Genomic DNA, 9,118 nt, shown 5'->3' with positions numbered 1-9,118 from the left:
TGCAAGAGTTCACAAAGAAGTGTGATTTGAGGGGTGGCTAGAATTGGGGGCTTATATACAATTCAATAAGTGACAAGAAAAGGAGAAAGGCATTTTCTGAAAAATGACTTCTTGGTGAGAGGGGAGAGAAAGGGCACTTATGGTGGAACAAGTGACATTTAGGAAATATAGATAACGCCTTAGGAGAATGTATGGGGGAGATGGCAGGTTTGTGACAACGTCCGTTTGCATCTGGTGCTTGGAACATGTCTCTAATTTTAAGACTGTTTCCAAAAAGTAAGTAAATAAGAGAAAATGAAAAGCCTGAGGCAGATTTCACTTCTCCATGGGTAAATATCTGTGAATCAGTGTTTAAGGTAACATACAGACAGTCTGATGGCACTGTGACGATTGTTGTGATCCATCAGAACATTGAAACAGCCGCAGCAGATCCAAACGCTGTCTGTCTAAATCTTTAGGTCTATAGACAGTGATTAACACTGGAAAATTCAAAAAAGCTATCAATCAACACTGCTCAATATCAACGGCAAGTTTGCTGGGTGGTTGGCTTTTGTTTAAACAGCTGGCATCCGGGCTCGGTGTGACTATGTAATACTCCAAAGTGCTGGGTTTTATTCCCAAAGTTTGCTTAGAAGTTAATGAGATGCAGAGAAATGTGGTTTAAAATACTGTATAAATTTTAATCATGCACATATAATACAGAAGTATTTTCCTTTAATAAACACTGTCAATATCTTACTTAACGGGAAATAACTAAAATGTTAGGCAAACAGCCCAGCAGGTAAATGTTTACTATTTATCTTGTAGATCATATACTCTTTCTTCAAAATCTCCACATATTCTTGACATGCTTTCGAAACCAGACCTTGATTTAGACTTCCCTCGTCCATTGAGCCTATGAGAATCTGTAGGGCTGACTGAAGTTCAGTAGTAGCTGGAAAGAAAATGAAAGAATTAGATTCTTTACTTAAATTACTTCAAAGGTAACTGAATGTCAGTTTATTTTTTAGGAAAAGCTGAGACTTTTCTAAGTTTTAAGAAGAATGAAAAATACCTATATACGATTACAACACAAAATACAAGATTACTACTCTAGACTTTTTGCCCATGGTTGCATGTTGAATTAACTGCTCTTGTGGCTAAGGATCAGAGCGCCTGGTTTTCTCATTCTTCATTCATTTACTCAGCAACCATGTGCTAAGGCACTGTGACAAGCACTGGATTCACAAGATGAAGATGACAGAGTCCACCCTGAAAGATCTTGTACCATAAACTGGAAAAATAGATGAACAGGCAATTTCGGTACAGAGACATAAATGCCATGTCAGGTATAAAAGAGGGCACAGTTGGAACACTCAGAAGGGACGTCCAGCTTTGTGTCAATACTGTCTGCTCTTTGGTGGCCGTGATATGTAAGCAGATACCTGAAGGAGGAGGAGAAAGTGTGGGAGGGAGAGGCAAGAAGCAAACACAAAGAGCAGAGGCAGGAAGGGCACCCGCGGAGCTGGACGCAGTCTGACCAGTCGCTGGAGCAAAGGGGCAGAGCAGGGGAGTAAAGAGATACGGCTGAAGACTTTGGCAAGGGCCAAATCGATGTGGGTGTTTTTCTTCCAAGCTAAGGAATTTGGAATTTTTCCTGAGGGCAAAAGGTTAACCAGTGACAAAGTGAATGACAGGAAATTTAATTGTCATCCACCAGGTGACAGCTACATGAACTGTGATTGCTCGAGTCTGGGTTTTTGGCCTCAGTCACTACCAGAAACTCAAGAAGCTGATGAGCTCCATGCTTTCTGAGAACAGGTCTGTGCGCAGGTGACAGGCCCACGGGGACAGCAGGAGAGGAAGGGCACAGCCAGAAATAGAGAACACAGACTTCTCGAGATTTTCTTTTAAAGCTATGGATCATGAGGAATAAGTATATTTATCATTATGAATGAAATTAAGCTTTCACATTTTTCACTAGATATGTGTAAGAAAAACATTTAACATAGTATCTGTTATTCAAACAATAGAAAGATGTGCCGTTTATTGTTTACAGTGTAGTTCGGAAATCAACGTCTAACTTTAATTCCGAAATGTTGGCAACATATCTTCTTTTAATTCTGTAGCTATATTAATCATCGACTTCTTCTGCATCTGAAATAAACATTAAAAATAATATTTGACTTAAGTTAAACAAGAAACACTATCATAGGAATGACAGCTAGCTTATGAAATGTGGCCTTTAAATAATACTTTTAGAGACTTGACCTAACTTGGGGATTGCTTAAATAGAAAAATAATCACATGAATAAAATAAAATAAATTCCTACTTACTTTGATTTTAGATAGTAGAGAACATACATATGTAAGGCTATTTAGATTCACCTGATGAAAAGCACAGTAAATACTGCCCTGTCAGATACACATTATTTCAGAGGGCGATGCCTGATCTTAGGAGCACAAAGAGTTTCAACAATTCATGTTACACACTGAATGCATTACGTTGCAGTTCTTGGAAAAATTACCCTTTATAAAAGTTTAGCTTTTTTAACGTTAATGGATTTTTCCTTAAAATGAGCTTTCCATTCCTGCACTTTGAGAAAATAAGATTTTAAGGTCTGTTCTATGCTAATGTTTTTAGCACAGAATCGTAGATACATAAAATGAAGAAAGGGGTTCTGTTATAATGTCAAGCGAAAATTCTACTGGCAAACAAGTTAAATGTATTTTGCTCTCTGTAGATGACTAAAATATTTATGTCAGAAAATCTGCTTGAAAAGAAAAGGAGAGACTAGCGCCAGTTTTCAAAGTTGGTTTCTGAGTCACAACTTCCTAGAGTTAGAAACAAGGAAAACAACACCTAATTCTTTAACTGTAACTTTCTTTCCGTTCTAGAAACTAGGGCCAACTTTTTGAAACTTGACTTAATTTGTTACGTATTTAATTAGGAAATGTGTGGGGACACTTCAGACTTCAAGTGTCCTCATCTAGAGTGTTCTTTTAAAAATCTTTCTTATAAAAGTCACCCGCTCACTAAACAGGGTCTAAAATAGTACATGAACACAACAAACACTGTGGTGATAACAGCGACACGAGAGCCGAGGCCTTTGTAAATGTTAGGTGCAAAGACAAGATTTTTGGCTACCGTTTGCCAATATTTTCAGAGCCCGTTTTCCATAACATTGTCTGACAAGAGCATTCTAGAGAGGCCTTATGCCATCAACAACGTGACAACAGTGCCAGGCGGGTCCCGTGAAGTGAAAAACGCCTAGCAGATGAAGGGAGAAGCCTTTACTGAAATAAATTCATATAACCATTAATAAACACTATGTAAAATGTAGACCACACTTTTACATGAGTTGAATGTAAGATTACTATCTTTTCCTCTGCAAAGCTATTTTCCTAAATAGGTACTTCTTCTGGGACCTATATGTTTATTTCTAGGTGAGGACCCCCATGTCCAGATGGTGGAAGTGGTCTGAAGTCCAACATTAATAAGGAGAAGGCACCTGCGGTTTTACTTGAACTTTTCCATTTAACAAAAACACAGAAAGGTGAGAAAATCATACACAGGAAGACAATGTACCAGCAAGATTTAATTCTAATGATTTTTAATTAGGAGGATTCTCTCGTAACTGGCAGTTTGCAGACTATATCCCATCGAAATGGAAGGTCCCACTGGGGACACTGCAGGATTGAGGTCAAAACTGAGGTCACAGGCTGGAAGATAATGCTGCCCTCTCTTTCCGAGATCAATTTGATAAAAACACACTTGCCAACGCGTATACACACACGTTCATTTCCGAAGTGAATATATTTTCAGATTATTGATACTTTGAAGTTCAAACTTGGTATCATTCTTACTTTAAATGTTATAAAAATAAGTACAATTCCAGAAATGTAATAAAACCAAGTCATTTAACCACTCTGATTCATTATCCTGTTGTAAATAGGTTAACGTATGAAGGAAATGACACTTGTTAGTTTGTAACTATTAAATACATGTATTTTGCTGCAGAGAAAAGCAATTGAGAAAGAATTTGTTGATCAAGGAGCTCAAAAGTTGAAAGAAAAAGAACTGGAAGAAGTTGAGTGATTGTCTTTCAAAAGATAACGTGCGTCCTCATTTGTCCATTCAGACAAAATGAAATGAGGGCAGGAGGGAGTCCACAGAGCAGAGAACTGATACCAGAAACAAGGTTATTAAACTCTGCCTCCACCTTATGAGAAGTGAGCTTAACTACTGTGATAGTTTGATTAGAATTAAAATTCAGAGTGGACGTGCCCTGCCTTGGAAGCCTACTTTTAAAAGAAACGTGACCAGATACGGCTGAGATGCAGTGTCATGTAAAAAGTTAAAGTCTTAGGAATATTAATCGTTTTAGCTCTGGTGCACTGGTATAATCCCATTTAGAGAAAGGGCTGCTAAACTGAATGGACATTTGAGAAATTTAAAAATTAGTTAAATAAATCATTAGAAAATGTTTCCAAGTGTCAGTAATACACCAAAAGTCCAAAATCAATCAGTGTAAAATTTAGTCTTCCTATTTAAAATAGATTTGAAGGACATTTATTAACTATTGTGGCCATGCTTCATGTTAGGCACACCAATACTTAAAAACTCTTGAACATACAAAAATCTTTAAAACAGAGAAATTTTGCCTGTTATAATATTGTCTGGAATCAACTTTTAAGTTTTTCAGTTCTCAGAAAAAATTCTATGTGCAAGAAGATCTAACAGTGATGTATCTGCTCAGGCTAATTTTAACTTTTTGTATTTTATAGTAATATAATTAAATAACACAATTGAGTAAAACTGTAAAATTGCTTCTGACATGTAGGACAAAACATCCCAGAAATAAACTAGAATGTGAAATCTGAGGGTAAAAATTAGCAAAACAGATACGGGGTCCATCTGTTACCGCTACAACGATGTCAAGGGACAAGGCTATACTTCATGCAGCAGTAAGAGAGGCAATAAACCCAAGAGTCATGAACTGGAAAACACTTGCTTCGACAACCAGCACGACTGAAATCACAGACTTAGAGCAACACTTCTGTCAAGTTAGAAAAAAATGCGGAGTAAGCTGGAACGTCACAGTAGGAACAGTCCAAAATGTTAAAACCTTGCAAATAAGGGAGAATGTTAAAGTCAATCCCAATGCCATTTTTAACATTTTGCTTTCTAGAACCATAGCTGAAAAGCTGTGCAAGTCTGTTGTTTTGTTAAGCCCCATGCAAAAACCCTTCCTGTCATTAAAATGACAGTATGTTCACACCTCTCATCACGTTACTTTCTGTTTTCCCAGCAGAAATAATTACGTCCCTAGCGATTCCAGAAGGCACCTTCTTTCTCTGAGTCTGACTAAGAAATCTGTAAGCAGTAACTGTACAGTAGCTCCTGTGAGGCGCCCGGCAGCGCTGAGGAAGCCGTGTCTCTGCACCTGGACAGAGCGGGGCCTGTTAACCTCCCTGCTGAATCTAGCATGATTCGGCCCCACGGCCCCACAGAAGAACTACGTGTACCTTGGAACTACAACGCTGAGTTTCAAATAAATTATTTTCCAGTGTACCTAGATGTACTAAAAAATAGACACCTCTTTCCTCCAAAAACATTAAAGGAAGGAACTGTCCTCAGGAGCTTTCTCTTGCATTGCTTTTGCACTCACACTCACCATCATCCTGTAAAGTGACACAATGGCGATTTTTTGGTGACAACTAATGAAAACATTTCGAGTTTGCTTCATGCTTAGCCACTGACAGAAGTGTTAGCCAAGCATTTTTTTTTTAACACCACGCACTCTGGTTTCATGACACTGAAGCACTTTGACTCAATTTACCCACAACACTGTCTACGAAACCTGAGCTTTTTTCTTCTTCGATTTATTATGACATGAAGCCAAGTGAGAAGAAACAGGTTGAGACCTCACTTAACAAGGGCCTGTGCTACCTTTCTCTGCATCAAGAAGATCATGAAAACACCATCAAACCATAAACCAACGCGCACCGCTTTAAATGGCTATTTTAACAACGATACACAATGAAAACTGGTTGTAATTTAAAGACTCCCTACCGTTGCCACCTCGGTATTCCTACAGGTGAGGGCAAGACAGACATAAGTGAACTTCATTTTAAAAATTTAAATATTTGCTATACTTGACTACATATTTAGAAATGTTCTACAACTGCTCAGTAAGACATTGTATAACAATTAAAATAATGCTGTAAGTAAAATAGCAATTAAGGATGCACTCTTACAGAAGAAAATGATAAAAATTTTAAACTTAAAAACAACTTAATGTTTTTAGTGTTACAAGTTTACTGAATTCATAAAAAGAATTTCTCTTGGATTCCTTTTAAAAAAAAACATCTGTATGTGGTTAAGTATCTCGGTGCCAATCATTTACTTATGCTTAGGGGCAGAAAAACTGGGGTGCAGCAAAACTTGAAAATTACTATGAACCAATGCCAAACCGAAATCAATCAGAAACTAAGCCAAGCACTGGAAAGTGTATCTCTAGTTATTAGGCAATAATACTTAATTTCTAAAATAGAATTTAAAATGGAGCTTTTGAAGAAATTTACAACTTGTCAGTGTAGTTGCATTGATTGAATAAAGTTAATGACAGGTATCTTGAAAATTACAAGTCCAGGGACTTTAAAAAATTATAAAATTCCTGTCTCCTTTCTTTATTAGCACAATTAATTCTGGCTTTTACTTAGTGTGCAGAAGTCAAATAAACAACTCAGAATTTCATCAAATTAAAAACAAGAATTATATCAGAAATCTGAGACCCAAGGGAAAAAAGATAATATAACTAACCGTGAACAAGTGACCGCTCATGCTAGTTGAAGGGTCTGAAAAATTCCTGAAGTTCCTTCTTCGAGGAACATTCCTTTTGGGCTCTACACTAGTACTGGAACTTTCAGCAGAAGGCGGTCCGTCAACAGGCCTTGCAGGAACAAAGCCGAGGAAAGAACTGTCGTGCTGTTTCTCCAGCTGCAGTTTAGTGTTCATCTCTGCCAGCCTCTCATTAGCCCTGCGGGGATTGCAAAACACACATTTCATTCATTTCATTTTCTTCCTAAGTGATGTGTATTTTTAAAGTTGCTATCATAGTAAACAGATTGTCCCATTAAACTGTGTTTTGACACCAAAAAATATGTCAGCGCAGACCTACTGTAAACAATTACAGTTTAAACCTGTCCTAAAGAAGGATGTACGTGCCTGGGGGGGGGGCTTAACTAACAAGTACTTCAAAGTGGGGACAGTCAGAGATGGAGATGCCCCCACAGAGGATCCCCACTGCCTTCTGCACTGGCTGCATCTAGACATACTCAGCCTCAGTAAACCAGTTTAGAAATAAAAAATAAACCATCCCTCAAAGCCATTTTCAAGCATTTGCTTTCACCCCCCTTATATACACATTTCACTCACTACCTGGGAGAAATTAAGCATGTAGCACTGAGGAACACTTTAGAGCCACCACCTCTGGGGGGGCACCAGGTGGCACAGTCCACAGTGGGAAAGAACCACGACAGCGCCAGGGGCAATTTCAAGTGTCCCCCAATTTCCCAAAGCTCACTTTGTTACTTTGCTTTTACCAGAGGCCTACATCAACACCTGTTTTCCATAACCAAAAAAATCTCAAGCGGATTTTCACTTTTATGAAAAAAAAAAGCAAAAAGCCAGAATAGCACTGGGTGCTTGTTTTAGCCCAAGCCATCAGAGGGGCAACAAGCTCCCCGAGCAGCGAGAGGGGCCCCACCGAGCTCCTTCCCCAGAACCACACTCAGTATCCCGGCATCACGCCGCCACGGCTTTGGACTGTGTCTGTGAGCACCTGTGCTTTATGCATATTTATTTTATGCATCCACCAGCAAGATGTGTCCTAAGGTAACTGCCTCTCTGCTTTACACCGACAACTTCCATAGAAACACTCTACTTTCAGATAGCGGGGAGACTGTAGCTTATAACACTGCTATTCAGGCAGGGGAGGTGGGACCTGCCCTTTCTGTCTTCCACACACCCCCTCGGGCAGGCCACCATATTCTTTTTAGCCACTTTGTGAACCACTATACTGCCCTACACCCCATGTTAATTTCCCCCTCTTTCCCAAGCATGCCTTTACGTACAGGAGACAAACTTAGAAGGATACAGTACTTCGTCTCAGTGTGCCCACTAGTGGTGACACCAAATATCACAATCAAGAAAGTAAATTCGCTAAACACCAGAATGGGGCCCCATGGGTTTCAGTTGTACTCTTCTAAAACACAGTTAATTTTAAACTCATTAACATTTCTGTTTCTGGGAATTCCAGCTAGAAATTTTGTCATAATATGGCTGTCTAACTTACAAAGTTTGCAAAACCCCTAGCTTAAAGACTAGATCAGGTTAAATATATGCAAATACAAAAAATAAAGTCATGTAAAAGCAACAAAAGGCAGTGAGATGCAAACTGCCCTGGACTGACATTTTAAAGGAGAGTTCATTTACTAACACCATTTCCCAAAATTACTCTATCTCGTTAGCTTTCACTTGCTACTCACCTCATGAACTTTGCTCAATAAAAATTATGCCTAAGAGGCAAATTAATGACCTAAATTATTTCCTATAATTCTACGTTTTGACTTACGAGTTTAGTTGACTTGCCAATGACATTCTATTTTCTAGCTCTTCCAGGTACAGTTGTCTGTATTTTTCCAATACTTTTTCATTAGAATCGAACGGAAAAGTTTTACTTTTCAGTTCAGTTTCCAGATCTTTAACTTTGTATTCCATTTGACTTCCTGAAGCACGTTTATCCTCTCTTAATGAGTTTTCTTGAGATGCTGCTTGTGCCTAGAACAAATTAAAAGGATACAATTTTAAAAATACTTATAACCTGAGTAATTACAGTATATTTGTTCCTTTTACTTTTGAGTCAGTGATTCAGAGAGCAATTTTAAGTGTGAAAAAAAAGCTGAACTTTAAAATACTTATCATCAATGTCAAGTGAATTAAATCTGAATTATGAAATTAAAGTTGAATCACTCTTATATTAGTACTCGTGTAATGTGATAGTTTAAAGAATGATAGGATCAATTTAAAATTTTAAAAATTGAACAATACAACCAAAGAGTAATCCAAGAGTGT

At 38.1% G+C, this 9,118-nt stretch overlaps 1 protein-coding gene across 1 annotated transcript in view; it reads right to left on the bottom strand.

Annotated features, from left to right (window-relative positions):
- Window positions 1–654: 654 nt before the first annotated feature.
- LOC140687005 (ankyrin repeat domain-containing protein 26-like) overlaps window positions 655–9,118 on the bottom strand; it is a 53,210-nt gene continuing 44,746 nt past the window's right edge. The window contains exons 29-31 of the mRNA XM_072942142.1: window positions 8,619–8,824; window positions 6,806–7,022; window positions 655–2,136 (exon numbers count right to left, since the gene is read on the bottom strand). The gene's annotated coding sequence lies outside the window, so the exon portion shown is untranslated. The remainder of the gene's footprint in view (window positions 2,137–6,805; window positions 7,023–8,618; window positions 8,825–9,118) is intronic.

This window comes from Vicugna pacos, chromosome 18 (genome assembly GCF_048564905.1).
Source record: "Vicugna pacos chromosome 18, VicPac4, whole genome shotgun sequence".
Taxonomy (NCBI): Eukaryota; Metazoa; Chordata; class Mammalia; order Artiodactyla; family Camelidae; genus Vicugna; species Vicugna pacos.
The sequence above is the reverse complement of the archived record's forward strand: the minus strand, read 5'-3'. Positions and strand labels throughout refer to the sequence as shown.